This window comes from Astatotilapia calliptera, chromosome 3 (assembly GCF_964374335.1).
Source record: "Astatotilapia calliptera chromosome 3, fAstCal68.1, whole genome shotgun sequence".
Lineage (NCBI taxonomy): Eukaryota > Metazoa > Chordata > Actinopteri > Cichliformes > Cichlidae > Astatotilapia > Astatotilapia calliptera.
This window is the reverse complement of record NC_137424.1, coordinates 23,546,819-23,562,345: the sequence shown is the minus strand read 5'-3', so window position 1 is coordinate 23,562,345 and position 15,527 is coordinate 23,546,819. Positions and strand designations below refer to the sequence as shown.

The 15,527-nt window shown below is 57.5% G+C and overlaps 9 non-coding genes across 9 annotated transcripts; all 9 read left to right on the top strand.

Moving 5' to 3' along the window:
• The first annotated feature begins 425 nt into the window (after window positions 1–425).
• LOC145426960 (5S ribosomal RNA) lies at window positions 426–544 on the top strand. Its single transcript, XR_013907682.1, has one exon. It is a non-coding gene; the product is annotated as a 5S ribosomal RNA (ribosomal RNA).
• A 1,096-nt stretch (window positions 545–1,640) lies between these two features.
• On the top strand, window positions 1,641–1,759 carry LOC145427706 (5S ribosomal RNA). Its single transcript, XR_013908248.1, has one exon. It is a non-coding gene; the product is annotated as a 5S ribosomal RNA (ribosomal RNA).
• A 4,136-nt stretch (window positions 1,760–5,895) lies between these two features.
• Window positions 5,896–6,014, top strand: LOC145427705 (5S ribosomal RNA). Its single transcript, XR_013908247.1, has one exon. It is a non-coding gene; the product is annotated as a 5S ribosomal RNA (ribosomal RNA).
• Window positions 6,015–7,148: 1,134 nt separating this feature from the next.
• On the top strand, window positions 7,149–7,267 carry LOC145427704 (5S ribosomal RNA). The gene has a single exon (XR_013908246.1). It is a non-coding gene; the product is annotated as a 5S ribosomal RNA (ribosomal RNA).
• A 1,452-nt stretch (window positions 7,268–8,719) lies between these two features.
• Window positions 8,720–8,838, top strand: LOC145427703 (5S ribosomal RNA). The gene has a single exon (XR_013908245.1). It is a non-coding gene; the product is annotated as a 5S ribosomal RNA (ribosomal RNA).
• Window positions 8,839–10,246: 1,408 nt separating this feature from the next.
• LOC145426470 (5S ribosomal RNA) lies at window positions 10,247–10,365 on the top strand. The gene has a single exon (XR_013907180.1). It is a non-coding gene; the product is annotated as a 5S ribosomal RNA (ribosomal RNA).
• Window positions 10,366–12,208: 1,843 nt separating this feature from the next.
• On the top strand, window positions 12,209–12,327 carry LOC145426469 (5S ribosomal RNA). Its single transcript, XR_013907179.1, has one exon. It is a non-coding gene; the product is annotated as a 5S ribosomal RNA (ribosomal RNA).
• Window positions 12,328–13,735: 1,408 nt separating this feature from the next.
• Window positions 13,736–13,854, top strand: LOC145426467 (5S ribosomal RNA). Its single transcript, XR_013907177.1, has one exon. It is a non-coding gene; the product is annotated as a 5S ribosomal RNA (ribosomal RNA).
• A 1,056-nt stretch (window positions 13,855–14,910) lies between these two features.
• LOC145426920 (5S ribosomal RNA) lies at window positions 14,911–15,029 on the top strand. Its single transcript, XR_013907641.1, has one exon. It is a non-coding gene; the product is annotated as a 5S ribosomal RNA (ribosomal RNA).
• Window positions 15,030–15,527: the final 498 nt, after the last annotated feature.

Sequence of the window (15,527 nt, the reverse complement as noted above, 5' to 3'; positions counted from 1 at the left end):
TGTGGCTCTGGCTGAGGCCACTTACACCACACCAGGGCCTGTGGCTGCTGGCTGAGGCCATTTACACCACACCAGGGCCTGTGGCTGCTGGCTGAGGCCACTTACACCACACCAGGGCCTGTGGCTGCTGGCTGAGGCCACTTACACCACACCAGGGCCTGTGGCTCTTGCTCAGGCCACTCACATCACACCAGGCCCTGCGCTTCTGGCCGAGGCCATCTTCACCAAACCAGGCCCTGTGCTGCTAGCTGTGGCCATGTACAACACACCAGGGCCTGTGCTGTTAGATAAATGCTAAACTGAGCCTTTGGGTTAGGGTATTATGCAAACATGCAGGTATGGTTAAAGGATTGTCTTCGTAACTTCAGGTACTTGCCACCTAATCAGTTGAATCCATAAATTGAGACATTGTGCTGGGGCCAGCAGCTTACGGCCATACCACCCTGAGCACGCCCGACCTCGTCTGATCTTGGAAGCTAAGCAGGGCTGGGCTTGGTTAGTACTTGGATGGGAGACTGCCTGGGAATACCTGGTGCTGTAAGCCTTTCATTTTCATGTCATTGAACCGCTTTTGATCCAGAGAAGGGGTGTATTAAAAGACCAAAAGCAGCTGCCCATTAATGAGGGCACATTAACGACATTGCTTTTGGCTGTTTTCCAATGTCTTGTGCTGCTAGCTGATGCCACCTACACCACACCAGGGCCTGAGTGACCGGCTGGGGCCACTTACACCACATCAGGGCCTGTGGCTGCTGGCTGAGGCCACTTACACCACACCAGGGCCTGTGGCTGCTGGCTGAGGCCACTTACACCACACCAGGGCCTGTGGCTGCTGGCTGAGGCCACCTACACCACACCAGGGTCTTAGTTGCTATTGAGGCCAATTACACCACACCAGGGTCTGTGGCTCTTGCTCAGGCCACTTACACCACACCAGGGCCTGTGGCTGCTGGCTGAGGCCACTTACACCACACCAGGGCATTAGTTGCTATTGAGGCCACTTACACCACACCAGGGCCTGTGGCTGCTGGCTGAGGCCACCTACACCACACCAGGGCATTAGTTGCTATTGAGGCCAATTACACCACACCAGGGTCTTTGGCTCTTGCTCAGGCCACTTACACCACACCAGGGCCTGTGGCACTGGCTGAGGCCACTTACACCACACCAGGGCCTGTGGCTCTGGCTGAGGCCACTTACACCACACCAGGGCCTGTGGCTGCTGGCTGAGGCCACTTACACCACACCAGGGCCTGTGGCTGCTGGCTGAGGCCACTTACACCACACCAGGGCCTGTGGCTGCTGGCTGAGGCCACTTACACCACACCAGTGCCTGTGGCTTCTGGCTCAGGCCACTCACATCACACCAGGCCCTGCGCTTCTGGCCGAGGCCATTTTCACCAAACCAGGCCCTGTGCTGCTAGCTGTGGCCATGTACAACACACCAGGCCCTGTGCTGGTTCCTGAGGCCATCTTCAACAATCCAGGGCCTGTGCTGTTAGATAAATGCTAAACTGAGCCTTTGGGTTAGGGTATTATGCAAACATGCAGGTATGGTTAAAGGATTGTCTTCGTAACTTCAGGTACTTGCCACCTAATCAGTTGAATCCATAAATTGAGACATTGTGCTGGGGCCAGCAGCTTACGGCCATACCACCCTGAGCACGCCCGACCTCGTCTGATCTCGGAAGCTAAGCAGGGCTGGGCTTGGTTAGTACTTGGATGGGAGACTACCTGGGAATACCTGGTGCTGTAAGCCTTTCATTTTCATGTCATTGAACAGCTTTTGATCCAGAGAAGGGGTGTATTAAAAGACCAAAAGCAGCTGCCCATTAATGAGGGCACATTAACGACATTGCTTTTGGCTGTTTTCCAATGTCTTGTGCTGCTAGCTGATGCCACCTACACCACACCAGGGCCTGAGTGACCGGCTGGGGCCACTTACACCACATCAGGGCCTGTGGCTGCTGGCTGAGGCCACTTACACCACACCAGGGCCTGTGGCTGCTGGCTGAGGCCACTTACACCACACCAGGGCATTAGTTGCTATTGAGGCCAATTACACCACACCAGGGTCTGTGGCTCTTGCTCAGGCCACTTACACCACACCATGGCCTGTGGCACTGGCTGAGGCCACTTACACCACACCAGGGCCTGTGGCTGTTGGCTGAGGCCACCTACACCACACCAGGGCATTAGTTGCTATTGAGGCCAATTACACCACACCAGCGTCTGTGACTCTTGCTCAGGCCACTTACACCACACCAGGGCCTGTGGCACTGGCTGAGGCCACTTACACCACACCAGGGCCTGTGGCTGCTGGCTGAGGCCACTTACACCACACCAGGGCATGTGGCTGCTGGCTGAGGTCACTTACACCACACCAGTGCCTGTGGCTGCTGGCTGAGGGCACTTACACCACACCAGTGCCTGTGGCTTCTGGCTGAGGCCACTTACACCACACCAGGGCCTGTGGCTGCTGGCTGAGGCCACTTACACCACACCAGGGCCTGTGGCTGCTGGCTGAGGTCACTTACACCACACCAGTGCCTGTGGCTGCTGGCTGAGGGCACTTACACCACACCAGTGCCTGTGGCTTCTGGCTGAGGCCACTTACACCACACCAGGGCCTGTGGCTCTTGCTCAGGCCACTTACACCACACCAGGGCCTGTGGCACTGGCTGAGGCCACTTACACCACACCAGGGCCTGTGGCTGCTGGCTGAGGCCACCTACACCACACCAGGGCATTAGTTGCTATTGAGGCCAATTACACCACACCAGGGTCTGTGACTCTTGCTCAGGCCACTTACACCACACCAGGGCCTGTGGCACTGGCTGAGGCCACTTACACCACACCAGGGCCTGTGGCTGCTGGCTGAGGCCACTTACACCACACCAGGGCCTTTGGCTGCTGGCTGAGGTCACTTACACCACACCAGGGCGTGTGGCTGCTGGCTGAGGGCACTTACACCACACCAGTGCCTGTGGCTTCTGGCTGAGGCCACTTACACCACACTAGGGCCTGTGGCAGCTGGCTCAGGCCACTTACACCACACCAGGGCCTGTGGCTGCTGGCTGAGGCCACTTACACCACACCAGGGCCTGTGGCTGCTGGCTGAGGCCACTTACACCACACCAGTGCCTGTGGCTGGTGGCTGAGGCCACTTACACCACACCAGGGCATTAGTTGCTATTGAGGCCCCTTACACCACACCAGGGCCTGTGGCACTGGCTGAGGCCACTTACACCACACCAGGGCCTGTGGCTGCTGGCTGAGGCCACCTACACCACACCAGGGCATTAGTTGCTATTGAGGCCAATTACACCACACCAGGGTCTGTGGCTCTTGCTCAGGCCACTTACACCACACCAGGGCCTGTGGCACTGGCTGAGGCCACTTACACCACACCATGGCCTGTGGCTCTGGCTGAGGCCACTTACACCACACCAGGGCCTGTGGCTGCTGGCTGAGGCCATTTACACCACACCAGGGCCTGTGGCTGCTGGCTGAGGCCACTTTCACCACACCAGGGACTGTGGCTGCTGGCTGAGGCCACTTACACCACACCAGTGCCTGTGGCTTCTGGCTGAGGCCACTTACACCACACCAGGGCCTGTGGCTCTTGCTCAGGCCACTTACACCACACCAGGGCCTGTGGCTGCTGGCTGAGGCCACTTACACCACACCAGGGCATTAGTTGCTATTGAGGCCAATTACACCACACCAGGGTCTGTGACTCTTGCTCAGGCCACTTACACCACACCAGGGCCTGTGGCACTGGCTGAGGCCACTTACACCACACCAGGGCCTGTGGCTGCTGGCTGAGGCCACTTACACCACACCAGGGCCTGTGGCTGCTGGCTGAGGTCACTTACACCACACCAGTGCCTGTGGCTGCTGGCTGAGGGCACTTACACCACACCAGTGCCTGTGGCTTTTGGCTGAGGCCACTTACACCACACCAGGGCCTGTGGCTGCTGGCTGGGGCCACTTACACCACATCAGGGCCTGTGGCTGCTGGCTGAGGCCACTTACACCACACCAGTGCCTGTGGCTTCTGGCTGAGGCCACTTACACCACACCAGGGCATTAGTTGCTATTGAGGCCAATTACACCACACCAGGGTCTGTGGCTCTTGCTCAGGCCACTTACACCACATCAGGGCCTGTGGCACTGGCTGAGGCCACTTACACCACACCAGGGCCTGTGGCTGCTGGCTGAGGCCACCTACACCACACCAGGGCATTAGTTGCTATTGAGGCCAATTACACCACACCAGGGTCTGTGACTCTTGCTCAGGCCACTTACACCACACTAGGGCCTGTGGCACTGGCTGAGGCCACTTACACCACACCAGGGCCTGTGGCTGCTGGCTGAGGCCACTTACACCACACCAGGGCCTGTGGCTGCTGGCTGAGGTCACTTACACCACACCAGTGCCTGTGGCTGCTGGCTGAGGGCACTTACACCACACCAGTGCCTGTGGCTTCTGGCTGAGGCCACTTACACCACACCAGGGCCTGTGGCTCTTGCTGAGGCCACTTACACCACACCAGGGCCTGTGGCTGCTGGCTGAGGCCACTTACACCACACCAGGGCCTGTGGCTGCTGGCTGAGGGCACTTACACCACACCAGTGCCTGTGGCTGCTGGCTGAGGCCACTTACACCACACCAGGGCATTAGTTGCTATTGAGGCCCCTTACACCACACCAGGGCCTGTGGCACTGGCTGAGGCCACTTACACCACACCAGGGCCTGTGGCTGCTGGCTGAGGCCACCTACACCACACCAGGGCATTAGTTGCTATTGAGGCCAATTACACCACACCAGGGTCTGTGGCTCTTGCTCAGGCCACTTACACCACACCAGGGCCTGTGGCTGCTGGCTGAGGCCACTTACACCACACCAGGGCCTGTGGCTGCTGGCTGAGGTCACTTACACCACACCAGGGCCTGTGGCTGCTGGCTGAGGGCACTTACACAACACCAGTACCTGTGGCTTCTGGCTGAGGCCACTTACACCACACCAGGGCCTGTGGCAGCTGGCTCAGGCCACTTACACCACACCAGGGCCTGTGGCTGCTGGCTGAGGCCACTTACACCACACCAGGGCCTGTGGCTGCTGGCTGAGGCCACTTACACCACACCAGTGCCTGTGGCTGCTGGCTGAGGCCACTTACACCACACCAGGGCATTAGTTGCTATTGAGGCCCCTTACACCACACCAGGGCCTGTGGCACTGGCTGAGGCCACTTACACCACACCAGGGCCTGTGGCTGCTGGCTGAGGCCACCTACACCTCACCAGGGCATTAGTTGCTATTGAGGCCAATTACACCACACCAGGGTCTGTGGCTCTTGCTCAGGCCACTTACACCACACCAGGGCCTGTGGCACTGGCTGAGGCCACTTACACCACACCAGGGCCTGTGGCTCTGGCTGAGGCCACTTACACCACACCAGGGCCTGTGGCTGCTGGCTGAGGCCATTTACACCACACCAGGGCCTGTGGCTGCTGGCTGAGGCCACTTACACCACACCAGGGCCTGTGGCTGCTGGCTGAGGCCACTTACACCACACCAGTGCCTGTGGCTTCTGGCTGAGGCCACTTACACCACACCAGGGCCTGTGGCTCTTGCTCAGGCCACTCACATCACACCAGGCCCTGCGCTTCTGGCCGAGGCCATCTTCACCAAACCAGGCCCTGTGCTGCTAGCTGTGGCCATGTACAACACACCAGGGCCTGTGCTGTTAGATAAATGCTAAACTGAGCCTTTGGGTTAGGGTATTATGCAAACATGCAGGTATGGTTAAAGGATTGTCTTCGTAACTTCAGGTACTTGCCACCTAATCAGTTGAATCCATAAATTGAGACATTGTGCTGGGGCCAGCAGCTTACGGCCATACCACCCTGAGCACGCCCGACCTCGTCTGATCTCGGAAGCTAAGCAGGGCTGGGCTTGGTTAGTACTTGGATGGGAGACTACCTGGGAATACCTGGTGCTGTAAGCCTTTCATTTTCATGTCATTGAACCGCTTTTGATCCAGAGAAGGGGTGTATTAAAAGACCAAAAGCAGCTGCCCATTAATGAGGGCACATTAACGACATTGCTTTTGGCTGTTTTCCAATGTCTTGTGCTGCTAGCTGATGCCACCTACACCACACCAGGGCCTGAGTGACCGGCTGGGGCCACTTACACCACATCAGGGCCTGTGGCTGCTGGCTGAGGCCACTTACACCACACCAGGGCCTGTGGCTGCTGGCTGAGGCCACTTACACCACACCAGAGCATTAGTTGCTATTGAGACCAATTACACCACACCATGGTCTGTGGCTCTTGCTCAGGCCACTTACACCACACCAGGGCCTGTGGCACTGGCTGAGGCCACTTACACCACACCAGGGCCTGTGGCTGCTGGCTGAGGCCACCTACACCACACCAGGGCCTTAGTTGCTATTGAGGCCACTTACACCACACCAGGGCCTGTGGCAGTGGCTGAGGCCACTTACACCACACCAGGGCCTGTGGCTGCTGGCTGAGGCCACTTACACCACACCAGGGCATTAGTTGCTATATAGGTCACTTACACCACACCAGGGCCTGTGGCACTGGCTGAGGCCACTTACACCACACCAGGGCCTGTGGCTCTGGCTGAGGCCACTTACACCACACCAGGGCCTGTGGCTGCTGGCTGAGGCCACTTACACCACACCAGGGCCTGTGGCTGCTGGCTGAGGCCACTTACACCACACCAGGGCCTGTGGCTGCTGGCTGAGGCCACTTACACCACACCAGTGCCTGTGGCTTCTGGCTGAGGCCACTTACACCACACCAGGGCCTGTGGCTCTTGCTCAGGCCACTCACATCACACCAGGCCCTGCGCTTCTGGCCGAGGCCATTTTCACCAAACCAGGCCCTGTGCTGCTAGCTGTGGCCATGTACAACACACCAGGCCCTGTGCTGGTTCCTGAGGCCATCTTCAACAATCCAGGGCCTGTGCTGTTAGATAAATGCTAAACTGAGCCTTTGGGTTAGGGTATTATGCAAACATGCAGGTATGGTTAAAGGATTGTCTTCGTAACTTCAGGTACTTGCCACCTAAATAGTTGAATCCATAAATTGAGACATTGTGCTGGGGCCAGCAGCTTACGGCCATACCACCCTGAGCACGCCCGACCTCGTCTGATCTCGGAAGCTAAGCAGGGCTGGGCTTGGTTAGTACTTGGATGGGAGACTACCTGGGAATACCTGGTGCTGTAAGCCTTTCATTTTCATGTCATTGAACAGCTTTTGATCCAGAGAAGGGGTGTATTAAAAGACCAAAAGCAGCTGCCCATTAATGAGGGCACATTAACGACATTGCTTTTGGCTGTTTTCCAATGTCTTGTGCTGCTAGCTGATGCCACCTACACCACACCAGGGCCTGAGTGACCGGCTGGGGCCACTTACACCACATCAGGGCCTGTGGCTGCTGGCTGAGGCCACTTACACCACACCAGGGCCTGTGGCTGCTGGCTGAGGCCACTTACACCACACCAGGGCATTAGTTGCTATTGAGGCCAATTACACCACACCAGGGTCTGTGGCTCTTGCTCAGGCCACTTACACCACACCATGGCCTGTGGCACTGGCTGAGGCCACTTACACCACACCAGGGCCTGTGGCTGCTGGCTGAGGCCACTTACACCACACCAGGGCATGTGGCTGCTGGCTGAGGTCACTTACACCACACCAGTGCCTGTGGCTGCTGGCTGAGGGCACTTACACCACACCAGTGCCTGTGGCTTCTGGCTGAGGCCACTTACACCACACCAGGGCCTGTGGCTGCTGGCTGAGGTCACTTACACCACACCAGTGCCTGTGGCTGCTGGCTGAGGGCACTTACACCACACCAGTGCCTGTGGCTTCTGGCTGAGGCCACTTACACCACACCAGGGCCTGTGGCTCTTGCTCAGGCCACTTACACCACACCAGGGCCTGTGGCACTGGCTGAGGCCACTTACACCACACCAGGGCCTGTGGCTGCTGGCTGAGGCCACTTACACCACACCAGGGCATTAGTTGCTATTGAGGCCACTTACACCACACCAGGGCCTGTGGCTGCTGGCTGAGGCCACCTACACCACACCAGGGCATTAGTTGCTATTGAGGCCAATTACACCACACCAGGGTCTGTGGCTCTTGCTCAGGCCACTTACACCACACCAGGGCCTGTGGCACTGGCTGAGGCCACTTACACCACACCAGGGCCTGTGGCTCTGGCTGAGGCCACTTACACCACACCAGGGCCTGTGGCTGCTGGCTGAGGCCACTTACACCACACCAGGGCCTGTGGCTGCTGGCTGAGGCCACTTACACCACACCAGTGCCTGTGGCTTCTGGCTGAGGCCACTTACACCACACCAGGGCCTGTGGCTCTTGCTCAGGCCACTCACATCACACCAGGCCCTGCGCTTCTGGCCGAGGCCATCTTCACCAAACCAGGCCCTGTGCTGCTAGCTGTGGCCATGTACAACACACCAGGCCCTGTGCTGGTTCCTGAGGCCATCTTCAACAATCCAGGGCCTGTGCTGTTAGATAAATGCTAAACTGAGCCTTTGGGTTAGGGTATTATGCAAACATGCAGGTATGGTTAAAGGATTGTCTTCGTAACTTCAGGTACTTGCCACCTAATCAGTTGAATCCATAAATTGAGACATTGTGCTGGGGCCAGCAGCTTACGGCCATACCACCCTGAGCACGCCCGACCTCGTCTGATCTCGGAAGCTAAGCAGGGCTGGGCTTGGTTAGTACTTGGATGGGAGACTACCTGGGAATACCTGGTGCTGTAAGCCTTTCATTTTCATGTCATTGAACCGCTTTTGATCCAGAGAAGGGGTGTATTAAAAGACCAAAAGCAGCTGCCCATTAATGAGGGCACATTAACGACATTGCTTTTGGCTGTTTTCCAATGTCTTGTGCTGCTAGCTGATGCCACCTACACCACACCAGGGCCTGAGTGACCGGCTGGGGCCACTTACACCACATCAGGGCCTGTGGCTGCTGGCTGAGGCCACTTACACCACACCAGGGCCTGTGGCTGCTGGCTGAGGCCACTTACACCACACCAGAGCATTAGTTGCTATTGAGACCAATTACACCACACCAGGGTCTGTGGCTCTTGCTCAGGCCACTTACACCACACCAGGGCCTGTGGCACTGGCTGAGGCCACTTACACCACACCAGGGCCTGTGGCTGCTGGCTGAGGCCACCTACACCACACCAGGGCCTTAGTTGCTATTGAGGCCACTTACACCACACCAGGGCCTGTGGCAGTGGCTGAGGCCACTTACACCACACCAGGGCCTGTGGCTGCTGGCTGAGGCCACTTACACCACACCAGGGCATTAGTTGCTATTGAGGCCACTTACACCACACCAGGGCCTGTGGCTGCTGGCTGAGGCCACCTACACCACACCAGGGCATTAGTTGCTATTGAGGCCAATTACACCACACCATGGTCTGTGGCACTGGCTGAGGCCACTTACACCACACCAGGGCCTGTGGCACTGGCTGAGGCCACTTACACCACACCAGGGCCTGTGGCTGCTGGCTGAGGCCACTTACACCACACCAGGGCCTGTGGCTGCTGGCTGAGGCCACTTACACCACACCAGGGCCTGTGGCTGCTGGCTGAGGCCACTTACACCACACCAGTGCCTGTGGCTTCTGGCTGAGGCCACTTACACCACACCAGGGCCTTAGTTGCTATTGAGGCCAATTACACCACACCAGGGTCTGTGACTCTTGCTCAGGCCACTTACACCACACCAGGGCCTGTGGCACTGGCTGAGGCCACTTACACCACACCAGGGCCTGTGGCTGCTGGCTGAGGCCACTTACACCACACCAGGGCCTGTGGCTGCTGGCTGAGGCCAATTACACCACACCAGGGCCTGTGGCTCTTGCTCAGGCCACTCACATCACACCAGGCCCTGCGCTTCTGGCCGAGGCCATCTTCACCAAACCAGGCCCTGTGCTGCTAGCTGTGGCCATGTACAACACACCAGGCCCTGTGCTGGTTCCTGAGGCCATCTTCAACAATCCAGGGCCTGTGCTGTTAGATAAATGCTAAACTGAGCCTTTGGGTTAGGGTATTATGCAAACATGCAGGTATGGTTAAAGGATTGTCTTCGTAACTTCAGGTACTTGCCACCTAATCAGTTGAATCCATAAATTGAGACATTGTGCTGGGGCCAGCAGCTTACGGCCATACCACCCTGAGCACGCCCGACCTCGTCTGATCTCGGAAGCTAAGCAGGGCTGGGCTTGGTTAGTACTTGGATGGGAGACTGCCTGGGAATACCTGGTGCTGTAAGCCTTTCATTTTCATGTCATTGAACCGCTTTTGATGCAGAGAAGGGGTGTATTAAAAGACCAAAAGCAGCTGCCCATTAATGAGGGCACATTAACGACATTGCTTTTGGCTGTTTTCCAATGTCTTGTGCTGCTAGCTGATGCCACCTGCACCACACCAGGGCCTGAGTGACCGGCTGGGGCCACTTACACCACATCAGGGCCTGTGGCTGCTGGCTGAGGCCACTTACACCACACCAGGGCCTGTGGCTGCTGGCTGAGGCCACTTACACCACACCAGGGCATTAGTTGCTATTGAGGCCAATTACACCACACCAGGGTCTGTGGCTCTTGCTCAGGCCACTTACACCACACCAGGGCCTGTGGCACTGGCTGAGGCCACTTACACCACACCAGGGCCTGTGGCTGCTGGCTGAGGCCACCTACACCACACCAGGGCATTAGTTGCTATTGAGGCCAATTACACCACACCAGGGTCTGTGACTCTTGCTCAGGCCACTTACACCACACCAGTGCCTGTGGCACTGGCTGAGGCCACTTACACCACACCAGGGCCTTGTGCTGCTGGCTGAGGCCACTTACACCACACCAGTGCCTGTGGCTGCTGGCTGAGGCCACTTACACCACACCAGGGCATTAGTTGCTATTGAGGCCCCTTACACCACACCAGGGCCTGTGGCACTGGCTGAGGCCACTTACACCACACCAGGGCCTGTGGCTGCTGGCTGAGGCCACCTACACCACACCAGGGCATTAGTTGCTATTGAGGCCAATTACACCACACCAGGGTCTGTGACTCTTGCTTTGGCCACTTACACCACACCAGGGCCTGTGGCTGCTGGCTGAGGCCACTTACACCACACCAGGGCCTGTGGCTGCTGGCTGAGGGCACTTACACCACACCAGTGCCTGTGGCTTCTGGCTGAGGCCACTTACACCACACCAGGGCCTGTGGCTCTTGCTCAGGCCACTTACACCACACCAGGGCCTGTGGCACTGGCTGAGGCCACTTACACCACACCAGGGCCTGTGGCTGCTGGCTGAGGGCACTTACACCACACCAGGGCCTGTGGCTGCTGGCTGAGGGCACTTACACCACACCAGTGCCTGTGGCTGCTGGCTGATGCCACTTACAGCACACCAGGGCATTAGTTGCTATTGAGGCCCCTTACACCACACCAGGGCCTGTGGCTGCTGGCTGAGGCCACTTACACCACACCAGGGCCTGTGGCTGCTGGCTGAGGCCACTTACACCACACCAGGGCATTAGTTGCTATTGAGGCCAATTACACCACACCAGGGTCTGTGGCTCTTGCTCAGGCCACTTACACCACACCAGGGCCTGTGGCACTGGCTGAGGCCACTTACACCACACCAGGGCCTGTGGCTGCTGGCTGAGGCCACTTACACCACACCAGGGCCTGTGGCTGCTGGCTGAGGCCACTTACACCACACCAGGGCCTGTGGCTGCTGGCTGAGGCCACTTACACCACACCAGTGCCTGTGGCTTCTGGCTGAGGCCACTTACACCACACCAGGGCCTGTGGCTCTTGCTCAGGCCACTCACATCACACCAGGCCCTGCGCTTCTGGCCGAGGCCATCTTCACCAAACCAGGCCCTGTGCTGCTAGCTGTGGCCATGTACAACACACCAGGCCCTGTGCTGGTTCCTGAGGCCATCTTCAACAATCCAGGGCCTGTGCTGTTAGATAAATGCTAAACTGAGCCTTTGGGTTAGGGTATTATGCAAACATGCAGGTATGGTTAAAGGATTGTCTTCGTAACTTCAGGTACTTGCCACCTAATCAGTTGAATCCATAAATTTAGACATTGTGCTGGGGCCAGCAGCTTACGGCCATACCACCCTGAGCACGCCCGACCTCGTCTGATCTCGGAAGCTAAGCAGGGCTGGGCTTGGTTAGTACTTGGATGGGAGACTGCCTGGGAATACCTGGTGCTGTAAGCCTTTCATTTTCATGTCATTGAACCGCTTTTGATCCAGAGAAGGGGTGTATTAAAAGACCAAAAGCAGCTGCCCATTAATGAGGGCACATTAACGACATTGCTGTTGGCTGTTTTCCAATGTCTTGTGCTGCTAGCTGATGCCACCTACACCACACCAGGGCCTGAGTGACCGGCTGGGGCCACTTACACCACATCAGGGCCTGTGGCTGCTGGCTGAGGCCACTTACACCACACCAGGGCCTGTGGCTGCTGGCTGAGGCCACTTACACCACACCAGGGCATTAGTTGCTATTGAGGCCAATTACACCACACCAGGGTCTGTGGCTCTTGCTCAGGCCACTTACACCACACCAGGGCCTGTGGCACTGGCTGAGGCCACTTACACCACACCAGGGCCTGTGGCTGCTGGCTGAGGCCACCTACACCACACCAGCGCCTTAGTTGCTATTGAGGCCACTTACACCACACCAGGGCCTGTGGCACTGGCTGAGGCCACTTACACCACACCAAGGCCTGTGGCTGCTGGCTGAGGCCACTTACACCACACCAGGGCATTAGTTGCTATTGAGGCCACTTACACCACACCAGGGCCTGTGGCTGCTGGCTGAGGCCACCTACACCACACCAGGGCATTAGTTGCTATTGAGGCCAATTACACCACACCAGGGTCTGTGGCTCTTGCTCAGGCCACTTACACCACACCAGGGCCTGTGGCTCTGGCTGAGGCCACTTACACCACACCAGGGCCTGTGGCTGCTGGCTGAGGCCACTTACACCACACCAGGGCCTGTGGCTGCTGGCTGAGGCCACTTACACCACACCAGGGCCTGTGGCTGCTGGCTGAGGCCACTTACACCACACCAGTGCCTGTGGCTTCTGGCTGAGGCCACTTACACCACACCAGGGCCTTAGTTGCTATTGAGGCCAATTACACCACACCAGGGTCTGTGACTCTTGCTCAGGCCACTTACACCACACCAGGGCCTGTGGCACTGGCTGAGGCCACTTACACCACACCAGGGCCTGTGGCTGCTGGCTGAGGCCACTTACACCACACCAGGGCCTGTGGCTGCTGGCTGAGGCCAATTACACCACACCAGGGCCTGTGGCTCTTGCTCAGGCCACTCACATCACACCAGGCCCTGCGCTTCTGGCCGAGGCCATCTTCACCAAACCAGGCCCTGTGCTGCTAGCTGTGGCCATGTACAACACACCAGGCCCTGTGCTGGTTCCTGAGGCCATCTTCAACAATCCAGGGCCTGTGCTGTTAGATAAATGCTAAACTGAGCCTTTGGGTTAGGGTATTATGCAAACATGCAGGTATGGTTAAAGGATTGTCTTCGTAACTTCAGGTACTTGCCACCTAATCAGTTGAATCCATAAATTGAGACATTGTGCTGGGGCCAGCAGCTTACGGCCATACCACCCTGAGCACGCCCGACCTCGTCTGATCTCGGAAGCTAAGCAGGGCTGGGCTTGGTTAGTACTTGGATGGGAGACTGCCTGGGAATACCTGGTGCTGTAAGCCTTTCATTTTCATGTCATTGAACCGCTTTTGATCCAGAGAAGGGGTGTATTAAAAGACCAAAAGCAGCTGCCCATTAATGAGGGCACATTAACGACATTGCTTTTGGCTGTTTTCCAATGTCTTGTGCTGCTAGCTGATGCCACCTACACCACACCAGGGCCTGAGTGACCGGCTGGGGCCACTTACACCACATCAGGGCCTGTGGCTGCTGGCTGAGGCCACTTACACCACACCAGGGCCTGTGGCTGCTGGCTGAGGCCACTTACACCACACCAGGGCCTGTGGCTGCTGGCTGAGGCCACCTACACCACACCAGGGCCTTAGTTGCTATTGAGGCCAATTACACCACACCAGGGCCTGTGGCTGCTGGCTGAGGCCACTTACACCACACCAGGGCATTAGTTGCTATTGAGGCCACTTACACCACACCAGGGCCTGTGGCTGCTGGCTGAGGCCACCTACACCACACCAGGGCATTAGTTGCTATTGAGGCCAATTACACCACACCAGGGTCTGTGGCTCTTGCTCAGGCCACTTACACCACACCAGGGCCTGTGGCACTGGCTGAGGCCACTTACACCACACCAGGGCCTGTGGCTCTGGCTGAGGCCACTTACACCACACCAGGGCCTGTGGCTGCTGGCTGAGGCCACTTACACCACACCAGGGCCTGTGGCTGCTGGCTGAGGCCACTTACACCACACCAGTGCCTGTGGCTTCTGGCTGAGGCCACTTACACCACACCAGGGCCTGTGGCTCTTGCTCAGGCCACTCACATCACACCAGGCCCTGCGCTTCTGGCCGAGGCCATCTTCACCAAACCAGGCCCTGTGCTGCTAGCTGTGGCCATGTACAACACACCAGGCCCTGTGCTGGTTCCTGAGGCCATCTTCAACAATCCAGGGCCTGTGCTGTTAGATAAATGCTAAACTGAGCCTTTGGGTTAGGGTATTATGCAAACATGCAGGTATGGTTAAAGGATTGTCTTCGTAACTTCAGGTACTTGCCACCTAATCAGTTGAATCCATAAATTGAGACATTGTGCTGGGGCCAGCAGCTTACGGCCATACCACCCTGAGCACGCCTGACCTCGTCTGATCTCTGAAGCTAAGCAGGGCTGGGCTTGGTTAGTACTTGGATGGGAGACTACCTGGGAATACCTGGTGCTGTAAGCCTTTCATTTTCATGTCATTGAACCGCTTTTGATCCAGAGAAGGGGTGTATTAAAAGACCAAAACCAGCTGCCCATTAATGAGGGCACATTAACGACATTGCTTTTGGCTGTTTTCCAATGTCTTGTGCTGCTAGCTGATGCCACCTACACCACACCAGGGCCTGAGTGACCGGCTGGGGCCACTTACACCACATCAGGGCCTGTGGCTGCTGGCTGAGGCCACTTACACCACACCAGGGCCTGTGGCTGCTGGCTGAGGCCACTTACACCACACCAGGGCATTAGTTGCTATTGAGGCCAATTACACCACACCAGGGTCTGTGGCTCTTGCTCAGGCCACTTACACCACACCAGGGCCTGTGGCACTGGCTGAGGCCACTTACACCACACCAGGGCCTGTGGCTGCTGGCTGAGGCCACCTACACCACACCAGGGCATTAGTTGCTATTGAGGCCAATTACACCACACCAGGGTCTGTGACTCTTGCTCAGGCCACTTA